This window comes from Dendrobates tinctorius, unplaced genomic scaffold, assembly GCF_039654945.1.
Source record: "Dendrobates tinctorius isolate UK_male_01 unplaced genomic scaffold, ASM3965494v1 ptg000312l, whole genome shotgun sequence".
Taxonomy (NCBI): Eukaryota; Metazoa; Chordata; class Amphibia; order Anura; family Dendrobatidae; genus Dendrobates; species Dendrobates tinctorius.
This window is the reverse complement of record NW_027361979.1, coordinates 3,610,157-3,630,066: the sequence shown is the minus strand read 5'-3', so window position 1 is coordinate 3,630,066 and position 19,910 is coordinate 3,610,157. Positions and strand designations below refer to the sequence as shown.

The 19,910-nt window shown below is 47.0% G+C and overlaps 1 protein-coding gene across 2 annotated transcripts in view; it reads right to left on the bottom strand.

Moving 5' to 3' along the window:
• Positions 1-19,910, bottom strand: part of ELAPOR1 (endosome-lysosome associated apoptosis and autophagy regulator 1) — a 402,340-nt gene that overhangs the window by 21,232 nt on the left and 361,198 nt on the right. The gene's annotated exons all lie outside the window — the stretch shown is intronic.

Below are 19,910 nucleotides of genomic sequence, written 5' to 3'. Positions count from 1 at the left end.
AACGGCCACCAGGATAATTGGGCTGATCTGCTTCCTTGGGCGGAATTCGCCTACAACAATCATGCCGGCGAATCCTCTACTAAATCGCCCTTTTTTGTGGTATTCGGCAAACACCCTAACATACCTCTTCCTGTCGCTCCAACCTCTGAAGTACCGGCAGCCAACTCCTTGTTCCAGGAATTCTCTGAAATCTGGTCCGAGACCAACTCCACTCTCAAAAGGGCCAGTGAGCGAATGAAGAACCACGCAGACAAGAGGAGGCTGGACCCTCCACCGTTTCACATTGGGGATAAGGTCTGGCTCTCATCCAAGTACATTCGACTGAAACTACCCTCTTATAAGCTGGGCCCCCGGTACATAGGTCCTTTTGAGGTCCTGGATCGAGTCAATGAAGTCGCCTACAAATTGAGGTTGCCTGCTTCGCTCCGTATCCCGAACACCTTCCACGTCTCCCTCCTGAAACCTGTGGTCCTGAATCAATTCCATCCTTCACCCACTCCAGCTCCTCAGCCTGTGGGCTCGGATGATACTTTCGAAGTGAGGGATATTCTCGCCATGAGGAGTGTTAGAGGGAGGACCTTTTTCCTTGTTGACTGGGAGGGGTTTGGTCCTGAGGAGAGATCCTGGGAGTCCCGGGAGAACATCAACGCCCCCCACATTCTCAGGAAATTTTTTGCCTACCGCAGCGGGGGGCGGCTTAAGGGGGGGGTACTGTCACGGTCCCCGATCCCCCGTCACGCTCCCAGCCCTGCGCCCCCGTGCGCGCAGCGATACTCACCTCGTCCGGCAGCCGCGCTCCCTCCAGCAGCCTCGCTTCCTCCAGCCCCGGCGTCGGCCTCTCCCTTCCTCCGGCCCACGGCTGGTGACGTCACCGCGGGTCCCGCGCATGCGCAGTAGGTCGCGGCCGGTCCTCCGCCGCTAAGCTGGGTTCCGGCGGTGCCCTGCCCCAATTGCACCGCCGGACCAATGGGGGCTCAGCAGCAGCCATATCAGGCCGCCCTCCCTTAGTGGAGGCGCCTGACCGTGGTTGTTTCCTTCTGCGCCTCAGGCCCTGTGTACTCCGCTGGAATCCGGCTCGCTGCCTAACCTCTGTGCTTGCTTCCAGCCCTGCTCCAGTCCTGTGTCCGTGCCCGTACCTGTCCTGTGTCCGTGCCTGTTCCAGTCCTCTGTCCGTGCCTGTTCCAGTCCTGTCTCCGTGCCTGTTCCAGTCCTGTCTCCGTGCCTGCTCCAGTCCTGTCTCCGTGCCTGCTCCAGTCCTGTCTCCGTGCCTGCTCCAGTCCAGTCTCCGTGCCTGTTCCAGTCCAGTGTCCGTGCCAGCTCCAGTCCTGTGTCCTTGCCTGTTCAAGTCCTGTGTCCGTGCCTGCTCCAGTCCTGTCTCCGTGCCTGTTCCAGTCCAGTGTCCGTGCCTGTTCCAGTCCAGTATCCGTGCCAGCTCCAGTCCTGTGTCCGTGCCTGCTCCAGTCCGGTAACCGTGCCTGTTCAAGTCCTGTGTCTGTTCCTGCTCACGCCCTGTGCACCATTCCGAGCCGCCCCTCTTGGTTCCGACTGCCGTGGCATTCGAGTCTCTGGTCTTGCGCCTAACGATCCCTGTATAGGGGTCGGTCACACCAGGTTGCTCGTCCGGGGTCCCTCGGTGCCACGGTCCAGAGGGTCCACTCCAGGGTATTCCTCCTCACAGTCTGTGGCGCTAACAATTATAGGTAAAGGGTGAGTATAGCTTGTTTTAGAGTTTGTTTTTACACCGAGGAAACATATGGAGGATTTAAATTAAATAAAGGAAACCCATTTAACATCTAAAAATTTGTCATTTGGAATCTGAAGCATTCTTCAAATTCTGCCTCTTTGCACTCTTGCGATCATAATGACTATAAGGTGTCATTCTATGGTACACAAAGTTGCTGCAAGAAAATTAGAATAATGTAAATAACTGGTTCCCCAGACATGTCCTAGAAAACCTTAAGAAACGTCTGTGAGATAAATATCTGAAATTAACTTTATTCTGCAGGCCAGGAAGGTAGAATCAACCAGATTCAAAAGATGTCTCTGTATCAGTCACATAAATTTTGAATGGAGCAATGGTCCTGCTCGACCTTGCCATTTCATTCAATGCTTTTCAAATATGTTTTGAATTTCTCTATCAAATGAAGGTGTTATGGGCTTGCGGAATGCACCAAATAATATAAGATGGTATAGAGGTGCGTTCACAGCCCGGGGTCCACTGTGCAGAGATATTAACTGCTGCTTGGTAATGGCGGAGCACTAACTAGACACCGGCGGGTTATCCGCTGATCCAGTAGGTACAGGAGCAAACTCAGTTACCTCACTGAGCCGCTGAAACTTGTTGTGAGCTCATTTTCGGGTTTGCCTCTGGCTTCTGGTGAGGGTTATGGAGCTGGCTGTGCTGACAGAGGAGTAGTGAGTTCTCTATCTGGACTCCCTCTGTTGGTGAAGGGAGGTAATGAAGCTGATCTAAATGGCAGAGACCGGCCACCTGAGGAAGAGGACTGCGATTGGACATCAGGAGTTTCTGAATGGATTTAAGGCAGCCGACTCCCTAGTTTCTTGCTGGTGATTTTTCCTGACTGTGGCTTCTGGTTTCCAGTTTGGTTCCTGCCTTCCTAAAGCTAAGTTTTCTCTGCTATTGTTGGGGGCTGTCTATTGCTTTGGGGTCTGCTCTAGGGCAGTTTAGATTTTCCCTTTCTTTCTTTAGGCTTATTTAGTTCTCCGGCCGTGACGAGGCGTCTAGGACCACCGTAGGCACGCTCCACGGCTACTGCTAGTTGTTGTGGATAGGATCAGGGGTCTGCAATCCGCTAGTTACCAACCTCTCCGGTTTTCTGGGCTTAGCTTGCTTTTTGTTTTTTCCTCCTCGGTGACACATTCATAACAGGAACTAGTGTGAGAGCCTGTTTATCCTCACAGGACTAGGCAGGAGAGCGCTAGAGCTAAGACACAGGACTCTGCACCAAGGACACAGGGTTAGAGCCCCTCTAGTCCCCCTAATGCTCAGCACCGCAACAGCGATGCATGGACAGATGCTTATAGAATGCTGTGCCCTGTTAGCAGTCACAGGGTGCAGCTGAACGTTGCTTACAGCACTATGTGTGTACAGCGCAGCTCTGGCAGACGCCACTAACCACCCTAAGCTCAGGACTGGAAAGCGCATAGGATCCGCACGGCGCCGCTCTAACGGATGCTGCAGTACCGTTGTGCCTTAGGTAGAGTGGCGCACTCTGGCGCTAGCATGTGTGAGGAGCTGGGAGCACTGCGGCGCTAGGCAGTGCCACAACTCGGCGCTGACTCAGAAATCTAAACCCTACCAACATGCGTATCAAAGGGAAGGGGTTTCATAATGAGTCATTCAGCGGTTCACAAGCATCCATCATCACACACATCACTACCAATTACTGTCTATAATAGCGCATGGCCGTGTGGCCATGCGACTCTTATAGCAGCGTCCCTCCAGGACCTTCCAATGGTCCAATAGGAGCAGCAATAGGACCTGAGCATGTGACCTCAGACCTCCAATGAGAGGACTTCCCACGGGCATGCTCAATGGGCCGAAAGAAGGAAAGAGGAATGGGAGACCGCAGAGGTCAAGGCTCGGGATTCCTCCTGTGCAGAGGCAGGAACCCGACGCCTAACAGAAGGTTTGAAAACTTTAGATGAGGAATTTGTTCTTAACATCGAGAGCAAGCAAACAAATAAAAAAAAAAAAAAAATACACCCAGGCATAGAAATCTCAGCCATATGAACCTAATGCTCTTGGGACAAAAAAGCAGCTTCCAATATCATAGTTGCCCTTCTTTTCTTATTTTCTGACTGAACATGGGAAGAAGGAGACAACATGCAAGAGAGCATCTGTGTATATATAAAAATAAAATTATGGAAAAAAAATAAAATAAAAGAGCACTGATTGTGAGGGCAAATCCTGAGATGTGAGAAAGAAGAAATCTTTGTATTTCCTGTTCACACTGATGGAAAATATATCAATAAAAAGGTTAGACCTGGCCCTCCTGCTGATGTAAACTTTAAGTGTAGCATTGTCTGACAGGATTTTTTAAAATGTCCTTTTATCATGGGAACAGACTCTTTAACCCCTTTACCCCAAAGGGTGGTTTGCATGTTAATGACCAGGCCAATTTTAACAATTCTGACCACTGTCCCTTTATGAGGTAATAACTTTGGAACGCTTCCATGGATCCTGGTGATTCTGACACTTTTTTCTCGTGACATATTTTACTTCATGATAGTGGTAAAATTTCTTCGATATAACTTGCGTTTTTGAAAAAAACCCAGAAATTTAGCGAAAATGTTTGAAAATTTCGCAATTTTCCAACTTTGAATTTCCGTACCCTTAAATCACAGAGATATATGTCATAAAAATACTTAATAGTTAACATTTCCCACATGTCTACTTTACATGAGCACAATTTTGGAACCAACATTTTTTTGTTAGGAAGTTATAAGGGTTGAAATTTGACCAGCAATTTCTTATTTTTACAACAAGATTTACAAAACCATTTTTTTTAAGGACCACATCACATTTGAAGTCACTTTGAGGGGTCTATATGTTAGAACATACCCAAAAGTGACACCATTCTAAAAACTGCACCCCTCAAGGTGCTCAAAACAACATTAAAGAAGTTTATTAACCCTTAAGGTGCTTCACAGGAATTTTTGGAATGCTTTTTTTTTTTTTTTTTAAAATGAACATTAAACTTTTTTTCACAAAAAAATTATTTCAGAACCAATTTGTTTTATTTTACCAAGGATAACAGGAGAAATTGGACCCCAAAAGTTGTTCTGCAATTTGTCCTGAGTACGCTGATACCCCATATATGCAGGTAAACCACTGTTTGGGCGCATGGCAGAGCTCGGAAGGGAAGGAGAACCATTTGACTTTTCAATGCAAAATTGGCTGGAATTGAGATAGGATGCCATGTGGCGTTTGGAGAGCCATTAATGTGCCTAAACAGTGGAAATCCCCCACAAGTAACACCATTTTGGAAAGTATACCCCCTAAGGAACTTATCTAGATGTTTGGTGAGCACTTTAAACCCCCAAGTGCTTCACAGAAGTTTATAAAGTAGAGCTGTAAAAATAAAAAATCATATTTCTTTTCACAAAAATGATCTTTTGCCCCCAATTTTTTATTTTCCCAAAGGTAACAGGAAAAATGTGGACCCAAAAGTTGTAGTGCAATTTGTCATGAGTATGCTGATACTCTATATGTGGGAGTAAACCACTGTTTGGGCACATGGCAGAGCTCGGAAGGGAAGGATTGCCGTTTGACTTTTCAATGCAAAATTCACTGGAATTGAGATTAGGCGCCATGTCGCGTTTAGAGAGCCCCTGATGTGCCCAAACAGTGGAAACCCCCCAATTCTAACTCCAAACCCTAATCCCAACATACCCCTAACCCTAATCATAATCCTAACCACAAACCTAACCCTAACCCCAACCGTAACCAAATTACTAACTTTAGCCCCAACAGTACCCTAATGGTAAAATGGAAATAAAAAAAAATATTTTATTATTTTTCCCTAACTAAGGGGGTTTGATTTACTACTTATAGCGGGTTTTTATGATTGGCAACTGTTACACACTGAAAGACACGGCATCACCACATTTGAGAGCTATAATTTTTCCATATTTTGGCCTACAGAGTCATGTGAGATCTTGTTTTTTTGCGGGACGAGTTGACGTTTTCATTGGTACCATTTTTGGGCACATGACAATTTTTGAACGCTTTTTATTCAGATTTTTGGGAGGCAGAATGAACAAAAACCAGCAATTCATGAATTTCTTTGGGGGGAGGGTGTTTATGTGGCCCCCCTGAGGCTCAGTCGCCACAGAGGTACTGCACCTTCTCCTAAGGTGTGGTGCTCCACCATCCAGGTAAGTTGGGAGGCTCCTGACCACGCTCCAACACTCGCACCCCACACCATAGGGTAGTTCAGCAAAACCACATTGTGGCTCCTTGCTTAGAGAGTAGCAGAGCACCTTTGGTGGTTCCCTGCTTGGAACACTAGACGTGCTGGGAGGTGGGTGGAGTTGAGAATACATAAAAGAGTGGGATGGTTTCGGATTACAGGTCAGTCAGAAGGAGAGTCAGAGAGAGAGGAAGCCACTCAGAGAGGAGTGGGGATCCCTGGAAGAGTGATGGAGGAAGGAGTGCTGCAGCTGCCTCAGTGACCTGAGCCAGCTGGCACGGGAAAGGAAAAAAGGAGAAGGACATTGAACTGAAGCCTGAGCTTCCATAGGAGAGAAAGACAAGTACGGAACGTAGGAGTAAAAGGGAACACAGAGGACGTGGGTTAGAGGAAGAACCCTGCCTAGAAGTTCTAAGCGCAAGGCCGGGGCCCAGTCCCCAAGGTTGTATGGACACTAATGGTTCTGCAGCAGACACCGGTGGAGTAGTGGGCTGTAAATGCACTACTCCCATCTAAGACTTGAGGGCACAACAGCAACACGGATAGAGAGCCAGGACTTAGGAGTAGAGAGTCCCCGAAGCAGGCTACAGCTGTCTGCCGTGCAAGTAGAGTTCTTGGGAACATCTGTCAGGAGGAACTCTAGTGAAACTCAGTACTAGGAGATCTTCACACTTAAAGGTGCTATAGAGGAGACGTTCAGAAAAGGCACATAAGTTGGCGGAGCGTGGACGGGAGCATTCCATCTTGCCTGGGGGTTGACTGAGTTCCTGACCCGGAGGACACGGCACAGAAGCGGGAACTACAGACTGCGAGTAAAGCTTTGGAACTACATGCCCTGGTGTCCTCCATTCCTTCCTGCGTCCGTGCGCCGGACACTACACCATCTAAGCGTCTCCACATCTACACTGCCCTGGGACAACAGCCCTGCCTGTGGAGGGCTATAAGATCATTGCTGCACCACACCATCTGTCCCAGAGGATCTGTCTGCAGCGTCGGTTTAACACCCCCCTTGCCGAACACCACAGGTGACGTCACAAACTATTCATCTAACTTCATTCCACCATTCATAACAACTTCCCCTATTACTTGGGCGTCCAGGGCCACGGTCCGGGTCACCGCCGCCGTGACACATCCCGCTGATACCGGCCGGGGACCGAGTTCCCCACGGCCCTGGGAGGGCGACCCATTTATACCGTTCCACGTGTGGTAAAATTGATAAAGCAGCTTTATTCTTCAGGTCAGTATGATGACAGGGATACCCAATTTATATATTTTTTTATGTTTGGGCGCTTTTATACAATAAAAACTTTTATATGCAGAATAATTATTTTTTGCATCGCTTTATTATGAGAGCTATAACTTTTTTTATTTTTCCGGTGATGGAGCTGATGCGGGGTCTCCGATCCAAAGGCAAAGGGGTTGTCAGCCCCTCTGCTGGCTCTGGAACGCTGCAATGATGTTTGATCGCAGGGTTAAATTGCTGGGAGCGCTCCTGGCACTTAGTGCAGAGTGTCAGCTGTGATAATCAGCAATCAGCCACGCTTCCCTGGTGAGTGCAGCTGATTGCACATGACGCACTATCCCGTCCATGGGCATTAAGTCCCAAGGCACATGGATGGGATAGTACGTCAAAAGTGGGTTAAAACAGGGGTGGGGAACCTCAGGACCCCCGAGCCATTTACGTCCCTTGATGACCTTTTATCTGGCTCCCAGGCTGATTCTCAGGGACCGCAGTGCTTTGTGTTATGATTAGGTAACCGAGGAGGATAACGGGGGAGTAAACAAGGCAACCAGATAACCAGAGAGGTTGGTAGCTTAGCAGATTGCAGACCCCTAAACTGACAACTCAACTAGAATTAGCCATGGGAGGTACCTACGATGCCCTAGAACATATATTGCCGGTGGGACAAGATGAAGCACAAAACACAGGCAGAGAATAGAGTAAGCAAATGATGGAGCCCAATCTGTCTAGATAGAACAGGACAGGAAAGGATACTGTCTGCAATCATGCAAAAAACCCTAAGAAAAATCCAACACGTCTGATATGCAAAAATACTGAGGCCACTCGACCTCTCTCCCACTAAATCAGAACTCTGGTGTGAACTGGTTACTAAAAAGGCTAACATACGCTGAAGCATACGGAACAGAGTCCAGCACAGGTCCCAACAGGGAACCAGGCTGAACTCACACCAGCTAAACAAAAATCAGAGAAAAAAAAATGGATCCAATGCAAAAAAAAAAGATTCAAGAAGACAAAACTTATCTGAAAGATGCAGGACGGAGCAGGAGACAAGCAGACTTCAAAATATGCTCAGGAAGCAAACCAAATCACCGGCAAGAGCTGAGGTAAGGTTGTTCAATTAAATCTCCCTCGTCTGTAACACCTGACCGCCAATCATCCAGCCCACGATTGCTCAGTTTGGCTGGACAGCCAGGTCTAGGAAGACTTCTGGTAGTACCAAACTTCTTCCATTTAAGGATTATGGAAGCCACTGTGCTCTTAGGAACCTTGAGTACTGCAGAAATTCTTTTGCAACCTTGGCCAGATCTGTGCCTTGCCACAATTCTGTTTCTGAGCTCCTTGTTCAGTTCCTTTGACCTCATGATTCTCATTTGGACTGACATGCACTGTGAGCTCTTATATAGACAGGTGTTGTGCTTTTACAAATCAAATCCTATCAGTTTAATTAAACACAGCTGGACTCCAAAAAAGGAGTAGAACCATCTCAAGGAGGATGTCAAGATCCCACCACTGACATTGGTATGTCATGGATGGAGGGACGCAACGTACTGCCAACACACGGCTATCACAGGCACAAGGGGGCCTATCTTAGTTATCCCACCGCTGGCATCATGTGATAAAAAACAGCAAGCTAGTCTTGCCCTAACAATTTATCGCAGGGGGGTTATTTTGGGTGTCCCACCACTGACAACAATTCTTCACAAAACTATTCAGTTCCACTTTGGAACTCGCAGCGCTCCCTCAGGTCAGTCAGGGAACTACACCTGGGATAATTGGTCGCCGGCCAGCTGCCTCAATGATGTCTGGCCACCCGGCACGCTGCATTGAGGGAATTATAAAATGCTCTGGCCGCAGCCACCCAATTAGCTTATAAAATCCCTTTCTGTCACAGCCAGCAGTACCCGGGACCCAGACCACGATTCCCCACCACCAGCTCCAGATTTTTTCTTATTAATTTATAAACTTAATAGAGAGGTTCGAAGCCAACCCATTTCAGTAGCGTAATTATCTTAAAGGCAAGTAAATTCGTCTTAGAGCATGAAGACAGACTAATAAAGTTATAATTTATTCCCCAAAAGGCGGGCAGTGATTACAGAGATAAAAGATCTTATGAAGTTGAGACATTAGATATGTATTATTATTATTATTATTATTATTATTATTTATAAAGCACCATTGGTTTCATGGTGCTGTACATGAGAAGGGGTTACATACAAATTACAGATATCACTTACAGTAAATAAACTAAATCACAGACTGATATAGAGGGGAGAGAGGACCCTGCCTTTTCGGGCTTACATGCTGCAGGATGGTGGAGAAGGAGACAGTAGGTTGGGGGATTTCAGTAGCTCCAGTGATGGTGAGGCGGTAGCTCCAGTAGTGGCGAGGAGGCATCAGGGATCATTGCAGGCTGTAGGCTTTCCTGAAGAGGTGGGTTTTCAGGTTCCGCTTGAAGGATCCGAGTGTGGTTGATAGCTGGACGTGTTGGGGCAGGGAATTCCAGAGGATGGGGGCTATCTGAGAGAAGTCTTGGAGGCGGTTGGGTGAGGAGTGAATAAGTGTGGAGGAGAGAAGGAGGTCTTGGGAGGACCAGAGATTATGTGAAGGAAGGTATCGGGAGATTATGTATGGAGGAGACAGGTTGTAGATGGCCTTGTAGGTCAGTATTAGTCATTTGAATTGGATACGCTGAGGGAATGGGAGCCAGTGAAGAGATTTGCAGAGGGGAGAAGCGGAGGAGTAGTGAGGAGAGAGATGAGTCGGGCGGCAGAGTTGAGGATGGACTGGAGAGGTGCAAGGGTGTTAGCAGGGAGGCCACAGAAAAGGATTTTGCAATAGTCGAGGCGGGAGATGATGAGGGCATGTACAAGCATTTTAGCAGATTGAGGGTTGTGGAAGGGATGGATTCTGGAAATAATTTTGAGCTGAAGGCGACGGGAAGTGGAGAGAGCTTGGATGTGCAGTTTGAAGGACAGGGCAGAGTCAAGGGTTACTCTGAGGCAGCGGACCTCCGGTACGGGGGAAAGCGTGATGTTGTCAATTGTTATAGAAAGGTCGGGTAAGGAAAATCTGTGAGATGGGGGAAAGATGATTAGTTCAGATTTGTCCACATTGAGTTTGAGGAAGTGGGTCGCCCTCCCAGGGCTGTGGGGTACTCGGTATCGGGACGGTCTCTCAGAGGGAGGTGTCACAGCAGCGGTGACCCGGTCCGTGGCCCTGGGCTCCCATGTAAAAGGGGTAGAGTGGTGGAATTAAGTTTATGAGTGATTCGTGACGCCACCTGTGGTATTCGGCAATGAAGATGTTAAGCCAACGCTGCAGACAGATCCTCTGGGACAGATGGTGTGGTGCAGCAATGATGGTGTAGCCCTCCACTGGCAGGGCTGTAGTCCCAGGGCAGTGTAGATCGGTGTTGGGGAAGAGGGTGCAGTGTCTGGCACAGAGATGTAGCAGTGCTGGAGAAGTTGCAGAAAGAAGGCAAGGACACAGTGGAATGTAGTTTCTTTACCTTTACTTTGTAAGTGCAGTCCAGGGTCCAGATTACAGATGGCACAGGAGCTGATTAGCCTGGAAGCAACTCAGGAATCTCTCTATGCATATAGGTTGTGTAGTCTCCTTCCTAGCGCTTACTTGAGGTACATGCAGTACTGTGTTACACTGATGTTCCTCCTCCTTCTTCCCTTTTGGATCTACCTCGTATGGCAGACAGCTGTAGCCTTCTATCTGTTCTTTTGGCTTACCCGTCGCTGTTGTGCCTCTGAGTCTTCTGTGGGAATAGAGCATTTACAGCTTCCTATTCCTCTGGTTTCTGTTGGAGGACCTTCAGTATCCATACAACCATGGAGACCAGGCTCCGGATCATGCGCTCCAGCTGGGAACGAGCTCTCAACTCCGCTCAGTCTCCCAGCTTCTCACTCCACGTCTACACACTTCGGCCTCCTCACACTGACTAATTTCCGTTCCTGGCCCTCAGCGGGCACTCCTCCCCCAATTCTGGTTCAGAGCTCCCTCTGCTAGCCCGGAGTGGGAACTGCGTTGCCTGTTATGGTTAACTGCTAGAGAGACCCTTCATTGCTTCCAAGCCTGACATCGCCCTCCCTGGAGAAAGGCAATGCCATTGTGGCGACCATACTCCTGGGGGCGCCACAGAAGCGAGAGGAAAAGAAGGAGGATATGGCTGATAGACACTCTGGGATTCTGGAGAGCAGAGAGGTGATGTCTGGGCCAGAGAGGTAGATCTGAGTATCATCGGCATAAAGGCGATACTGGAATCTGTGGGACTTTATGAGTTGCCCCAGGCCAAGTGTGTAGATTGAGAAGAGTAGGGTTCCTAAAACAGAGCCTTGGGGGACTCCAACAGAGTGGGATGAGGAGGTAGTGTGGGAGTGGAAGACGCTGAATGTGCGGATGGAAAGGTATGAGGAGATCCAGGATAGGGCGAGGTCTTTGATGCCAAAGGAAGAGAGGATCTGTAGTAGGAGGCAGTGGTCAACTGTGTCGAAAGCAGAGGACAGGTCTAGAAGCAGGAGTATAGAGTATTGTCCGTTAGCTTTGGCTGCATGAAGGTCGTTGGTAATTTTGGCCAGGGCTGTCTCAGTGGAATGATGGGGGCGGAAGCCAGATTGTAGATTGTCAAAGAGCAAGTTAGATGAGAGGTGGGAGGAAAGTTCAGTGTGGACATGCGGGGAGCAGCGATATTGGGCGATAGCTGGACGTGGCTGTTGGATAGAGGGTTGGCTTTTTAAAGATAGGCGTGATTGTGGCATGTTTGAAAGCAGAAGGGAAGGTACTGGAAGTTAGTGATAGGTTGAAGAGGTGGGTTAGGGATGGGATAAGAGTGGTGGTGATGTTGGGGAGGAGGTGAGATGTGATAGGGTAAAGTGTCGGAGGGGGCAGTGGTGGGTGGAGGAGGGAGTTAAAAGTATTGAACAACTGTTTGGGGTTGTGGGATAAGGAAGATACAAGGGATGTAAAGAAGGCCTGTTTAGCAGAGGTGAGAGCTGATTTGAATGCAAATGTTGCTTGTTTGAGTGCAGTGAAGTCATCTTGCGAATAAGTTTTCTTCCAGCACCATTCTGCAATTCTGGATGCTTGCCGAAGCTTTTTAGTGGTGTTATTGTGCCAGAGTTGTCTATTGTTTCGTTGCACTCTGTTATGCATGACAGGGGTGACCAAGTCAATGGCTGATGCAAGAGTGGCATTGTAGAAAGTAGTGGCAGTGTCGTGGAGTGAAGCTATGGAGGACAGAGGTAGAGTAGAATAGAGTCAGAGTGTGCGAGTGTCTAGATGTGCAAGGTTTCTGCGGGGGTACGCATGCTGCTGGACATGGGTGACAGGTGAGGAGGACAGGGATGAGAAAGTGAGTAGATGGTGGTGAGATAGAGGGAAAGGGGAGGTGGTGAAGTTAGAAAGAGAGCAGAAGCGGGTGAAGACCAGGTCTAATGTATGTCCGTCTGAGTGGGTGGCTGAGGAGGACCACTAAGTAAGTCCAAAAGGATGAAGTAAGGGACAGGAGTTTGGAGGCTGCCGACTGGTAGGTGTTGATGGGGATGTTGAAGTCACCCATGATGATGGTGGGAATGTCATCAGAGACATATGTACAATGCAAATATAAAATAAACGGGTTTAAAAACAGAAATTAAACACTTACATGGGCTTAGATGGTCTTAGGCTAACCATGTGGGGAGGAGGGACAGCCAGCCACACGTCTCCACTCATCTGAGAACCTCTTGTCATGAGATCTCAGGCCGGTATGGCTGAAGGTTTAGGGGACAATGCCTTATAGCTTTGGGCTAGTGACATCACAACAGGGGCTGTCTGGTTATGGTCGTCACCCTGCTCTTGGAGTTAGAATCTGACTACAAAACTTATAATAACTATATCTCGCCAAGGGTACCTCGTATAAACACGTACATAGTATCATTTTCTTTAGCCTGTCGAAGGCAATTATTCAAAACCAAACATGCAGTAATTACGTCACACCATTTAGGAGAAATCCATTTCTCGGTTTCTGTTGGGGCTAAAACTTGGCAAGAACCACCGTAGTGAAGCCGGATCGGAACACGTCACAGAAATGTCAGTTTCATTTTTCTGTCGCGAACGGGGTCCACTGTACGACCTCTTAATATTTCCCACACTTGAATTCGCCGCATGGTGAGGACAAAGGACATTCTTTCCACTGCTAATTAACATTCCTTAGCTGGGGAGGGGGGAAGGTTGGCGCAGGAAGTGTCTGGTGTCCTGTTACACTGTTACAGATGCAGGCACAGAGCTGCAATGTGTGTGAGCTGTGGGGGAAGGAGGAGGGGCCACAGCTGCTGGCAGGCAAAGTCTCATCTGTAGTGTAAAGGGCCTGTCACACTAAGCGATATCGCTAGCAATATCGCTATAACTTGTGACGTTATAGCGATATTGCTAGCGATATCGCTGTGTCTGATACTTACCTCCGACTCCCCCACTGCTTATCGCTGATTGCGCAAGAACGTCCTGGACTGTTTCTCGTCGTCAGCTTCCTGCGGCGCTTCCTGCTGTGACGACGAGCGATGTGTGGAGCCGGGCGGGAGGACGCAGGATCGCCTGGTGTGACAGGTAAGTAGCGACCCCCGTCCCCAGTGATGTCGCTAGTGAGATCTGCCTGTGTGGCAGCTCACTAGCGACCACTTAGCGATGTACCAGCAATCCTGACCGAGTCATATCGCTGGTCGGGATCGCTGGTACATCGCTAAGTGTGACAGTACCTTAATAATCAGGGAACCTTATTTCATATTGTACAGTATCATTACAAGTATCATTACAGAGGATCACAAGGAAATGGACAGCATATGACTTAAATATGAGTGTCTCAGCAAAGGGTCTCAATACTTACGACCATGTGATATATCGGTTTTTCTTTTTTAACAAATATGCAAAAACAATCTGTTTTTTCAGTCAAGATGAGGTGCAGAGTGTACATTAATGAGAAAAAAATTAACTTTTTTGAATTTACCAAATGGCTGCAATGAAACAAAGAGTGAAATATTTAAACAGGTCTGAATACTTTCCGTACCCACTGTAATATCTACCCCTGTATATAAGATTGCTTTATTAGTTTTGAAAATTAGCTTTAAATTAAACAGTATGTAAAAGATAATGTTAAAAATGCATTGTATACGGATTGCATACACACGTCATATGGATGTCATATGGATTCTAGGTGGGGAAAAAAATTGCATTGTATTCACTTGTCCTACTTTTCTGGTTGAACATAGGACTGATTTTTTTATACGATGGTGTTACCCCAGCCTGATCCTGTAAGTAGCATTATTTGTGACATTCTCTCATAAAAGCCTCTTCATGTCATTGCGCACATGGTCTACAGATAGAGACCAAAAACTGAATTTGAGCCATGGAGTTTGGAATTGAGGTCTATCTTCTTTGAGGAGTCCCACCTTTGTCTTGGATGCAATGATGGTTGAAAATTGGTGTATAGTACCATATGGACAACACAGTCATTAGCAAATTGTTACACCCAGTAGTAGAATTACCAGAGGTGGGCAGTCTCTCTTGGCCCCTGACTCGGAGGGGCCCAAAAGAAGTGACAGCCACCTTCAACTGTATCAGCATAGACAGTTAATATGCAGTAGAGCAGAGAGACAGTCACCCTGCACTATTGCTATCCGTTCTGTAGGCCACAGGTCCCTTTAGGCCTGCGGCTTGCAGAATGGCAGGTCCCTGGCAGGGTGACATGACTTCACAGGATATCAAATTCATGGCGCGATGAGGTCACCACATTTGTCTAACATGGCCGCTAGACTCGTAGGGGTTCCTGATAGGAGATAAGGGTAGGTGTTAGGAGAGTATAAAATGTTTTTTTATTTTAATATTCTGTGACTGCTATTATGTGTGTTGACTACCAAAGGAAAACTCATACATGGTGGGAGCTACCAAGGGGACCATGATAAAGTTTGTGGGGCCCCTCCTACAGAGTGGGTGCTACTAAGGGAGCCCTCCTACAGAGTGGGGGCTACTGAGGGAGCCTTCCTACAGTAAGGGGCAATCATCGTATGTGGGGACAAATGTGGAGCCATCATACAGTGAGGGCCACCAGGCAGTGGTGGGGGTCATCATACAGTGAGGAGGCATCATACAGTTGGGGGCTTCCGTAGGGTCCATCATACAGTGTGGTAACTATTGTGAAGGTATCATAGTTTTGGGCCGTAATATACTTTGTCTAGAAAAGTTGTAGGGGCATTATACTGTGCACAGGGGAACTGCGGTGACATCATACTGTTTAATGGGGCAGCTATGGGCCCATTATACTGGGTATAGAGAACTGTTTAGACATTATAGTGTAGTAATGGGGACATAATACTGTATAAAGTAGAGCTGTGGGGACATCATATTCTTTTATAGGAGAGCTGTGATGACTTCATACTAGTGTTAAGTAGGCACTTTTTGTTATATTGACAATTGGGGTATTGTGACTGTCTAAGGGCCACACAGGGGACATTATTATTAGGGGTCAAAATCTGTGCACTTTTTTCTAGGGGCAATAATATATTCTAGGGGTCTTGTTTTACCAAATGAATGGCTCAAAGAATATTTTTTTCTTTGTAACTGGCACAGTGAGAGGTAGGCATTACTGTGTGGAATAGTAAGAGGAAACCTGTTTTTGTGTGCCACAAAAGGTGCAGTAATAGGGACACATACAGAAGCAGCATTTGGATGATAGCTGGTTGAGGAGTTTGTGTAGGTTGGGAATAAATTGGGACAGTACTGGAAATTTTAGAAGTCAAATGTGTCTTTGTGTAAACGCTGCAGAAAAGGGAAAAGACTTGACTCCATCAGAAAAAACATCAGCTATCAGTCACAATCTATAACTGTATTGTAATCACTTCTTCAGGACGGGTATCTACCACTGTATAGTCACCAATCTGTTATTCTTCGCATAGTGATTGTCAGTAACACCATGTAATCTGCTGACATTGCACTACACCCAACAATTGGGGTGTGCCGCTGTAGTTGTAAATCAAAAAATAAAGAAAAAGAAGTGTGTATAATGGACACGATCAACCCCGGAATCAGAAATATAACATAATATATGAAAATAGTAGATTTTATTAGAATACAAAAAAGAAAACACATAAGTGACAAGAATGGAATTAAAAGCAATTAAAAAGTCCAAAACAAATTAGCCATACATAGTACTCCAGAGAAAAAGGTTCTACAATAAGAACCAAATGCTCACCTCCTCCAATATGCTAGGCAAAGGCACACAATATAATAATGCAAAAAGATGCAAATATATGCATAAAATAATACCTATATACACCATGTAATAGGCATAATAATGTAACATGACAAGGCATTAAATACAAAAACAAATAGTTTGCATATCATAAAAAGCAATCGGATGGACTCATTACAAGCAACCAAAAATACAAATAGACCTATATTATTGGGATAAAGAGCAAGCAAAATAGTATATATCACAATGAGTAACCTGCAATTCCTAATATAGGCTACTAGAGTAAATTGAAATCCATATAATATGATGCCTCAGGAGGAACAACAGAGCCTCCAAATGTAAACAAATGGATATAGAGAGAATAGGAATTTATATGGAGCTTGCAAAGTATATAAGCCACTAGAGCCTCTTAAAATGAGGCTTAAGCTATCTCTATAATAAGAGACATATAGATATGCAGAAAACGCCTAAAGATTGCAGACTCATAAAAATAATGAGACCTGCAGAGGTCCTGGAAAGGAGCCAAATACCCGCATGGTGTGACAGGAGGAGGGGGGAAAACCCCACGCGTATCGCCACCCTCAGCGTGGCTTCCTCAGGGGAAATGGAGATAGACCCCAGTCACAAACGGCGTCCTTCTTATATGCTACAGAATTAGTCTCAATTACTTACATATGGTGAACTAGTTCGGCATTCATGGAGCCGGCATCCTGAAGTGGTAAATGCGCAAGCGCAAAGGAAGCAGCCAATTAAAACAGAAAGTAAAAAACTAGCACAGGCGCAGTATGAGCCAGTACCCGGCAAACGTAATCGCGCAGGTACAGAGAGGGCAGGCGGCCTACAACAGCCGCCAAGAAGAGATGGTATATGCGCAGGCGCCGCAGAACTAATAACGCAGGCGCAGTGTGAGCCAGTATCTTGCGAACATAACCACGCAGGTGCAGGAAGATCAGAGCGGCATGGTATATGCGCAGGTGCCGCAGAAACAATAGCACAAGCGCAATGTAAACCAGTATTAGGCTGTAGTTGTAAATATGGCTACCTGCTTAAGGGCCCACTCAAAAGTACCCCCCAAGCGGAACACTTACTGTAGATGCACCTCTGGTTACATTGGTCCTAGTTTTGGAATTATGGTGTAGGGTGGCGTAATGTACAGTAGCCAGACCTCTTTTACCTTCATTCCACGAAAATTAACAGCTCGGCATTACTTGGGAGAAATGGCTATACCATTAGATCCACCACCAAATCAAAGTTTCTAAGGAGTAGTTTTTCAACAACACAATGCCAGGCCGCTTGTTAATCGTGCTAATGTGACCAGCCTGCATGGCGTAAATGTGCTACCATAGCCAGCAGTTCCTCCAGATTTTGCTTCCATTTTTTCATTTGCATATCATTAACATATCTAATGACCCTGTGATGTGTTTCCATAATTCCATTACTTTTCCTTATTGGTATATCAATTTCAATATTGAAAATTGTATATATTATGTAATAGGTACATATATAAAAAAATGTTCAAGTATATGAAAAAGTGAAAATATATTAAAAAATGCATACTAGTTTAATTATTTGAAGCTCGGCATAAATCACTAGAAAGTACCATGTATATGTAAAAGGGATGACAGTACCACGGGTACATGCGTGCCGGGTACGGAACTGATAAAGCTACATCCCCTGTTCCCTGGGGGAAGCTTTAGTGAGGCAGACCTTCCCCTGTTGCCTGGGGGAAGCCTGAGTGGGGCGAACCTTCCTCCTGTCAGAGGGGGGCGGGGAGATAAAAAGAAAAAGCACGTGCAGCAGGTCAGTTTGGCGCAAACAAAGGCGACGTGCAGTCAGGTGAGCGGCGCGCTCTGCTTCCTCTCCCCACACAGAGCATCGGCGCCGCGACAGGCCGCACTGACAGGGTCCTCAGACATCTCAGAGGGACTGCTGAGCTGAGGGGAGCAGTGTGTCCAGAGGCAGCAGCCAGGCAGAAGAGTGCTCTGTACTGGGAGGCCAGTGTTTGCTGTCTCCCGCCGCCAACAGCGGGTGTAAAGGAGGGAGGTTCGTTGGATGCAGTGAAGAACCGGAGGCAGAGAAGGGGTTAACAGGATTTACTGAACAGACAACTAACAAGTAATACTTCACACAGGGAGTTAAAAACTAGTACGGCAGTGACTGGAATTGCACACAAATACAATGTTCAAGAATAAGAAACAAGGTAACTTATCGCTTGCAGGGGAAAGGCTGGAAAATCTCCCGACCGTGACGCAAATCGTAGACAAAGTCTCTGGCTCTGTTTCGAAGAAATGAGAGGCACTCTCTCATGACGGTGCTGATGGATCCAGTCCTGCTTGGCTTGAGTGCACTGAAACGTGGAAACAGTCCTTTATGTGGATTCCTCAGGAATGGCGCAAACACGAGCTGTGGGCACGCTCATGGACCGCGGCAGCGGGCGGCCCTTTGGAACAGTCTCCAGGCAGCTTATCTGTTACCACAGGCAGGATAGGGCTGTCCAAACGTACAGGGTCAGACGATAACCCAATAGTGTAAAAGTCAATCTTATAGTGAGCACACTGAGGGATGAGTGGTGTGGAGTTGTCAGCTGGAGCAGCAGAGAGGGATTCAACCTTCTCTTGCCACTTTCCCGCCAAGTCTGACACATTCCCGCGCTCAGTCCTCCTTATATTCCCTGCGCCCCCTGCTGTCCAGCGAGAAGGTCCTTCCCTCCCAGAAGAGACCTCCCCCGGCAACAGTGGTGACAGTCCCGATAGTTCCGACCTTAAAGGGCACTGGAAACCGCTGACTCTGTCTCGGCTCATCTTTTTACACAGGGACCAGACTAAGAGGTGCAGTGTGCCCAGTGACTACAGAGAGAGGTGCAGTTTGCCCGGTGATTACAGAGAACAAGGTGCCAAATGCTTTGGGCCCGTGAGTACAGCACACATGCCACATAATAGGGACCGGGTACGGGACTGACACTTGAGCCCTGAGTTTTGCCAGCTTATATTTACTGAGCCATGTTGGGCATGTACAGTACTGTGGCTCACACCATGTTTAGCTACTGAAGCATATGGACTAGGCTCAGCGGAAAGTACCGGAGACAGATCGCTGCCGCCAGAAGACAAGGCATTGATGCCCACAGGACCCCATTGGAAAAGGCACCGCAACAGCCATTGCTGGAGTCATTAACTTCCCAGCAGGAATCACAGTTTGAGGAACTTCTGACACAAGTGTTTCACAACAACTGCCATTACCTGATCCTTTATTTTTGAACTCTGCAAATCCTTTACAAACTGTACTGTTTATTCCCCTGTTTAACCCATTGCCTCACTGCATGGAGTATTCCCTGTTAAGTAAAATTGTTAACTCTTGCTCTGCCTCCTGTCCCATCACTGCATCCCGCAACCTGCTCACACATATAAAATAAACAAAAAAAAACTACTAGTCATTCAAATTTTTGGTCATACATTTTCCAGTACTCATTTGTGTGCTGGAATACTTAACTTTGCATTACTTTTAGTAG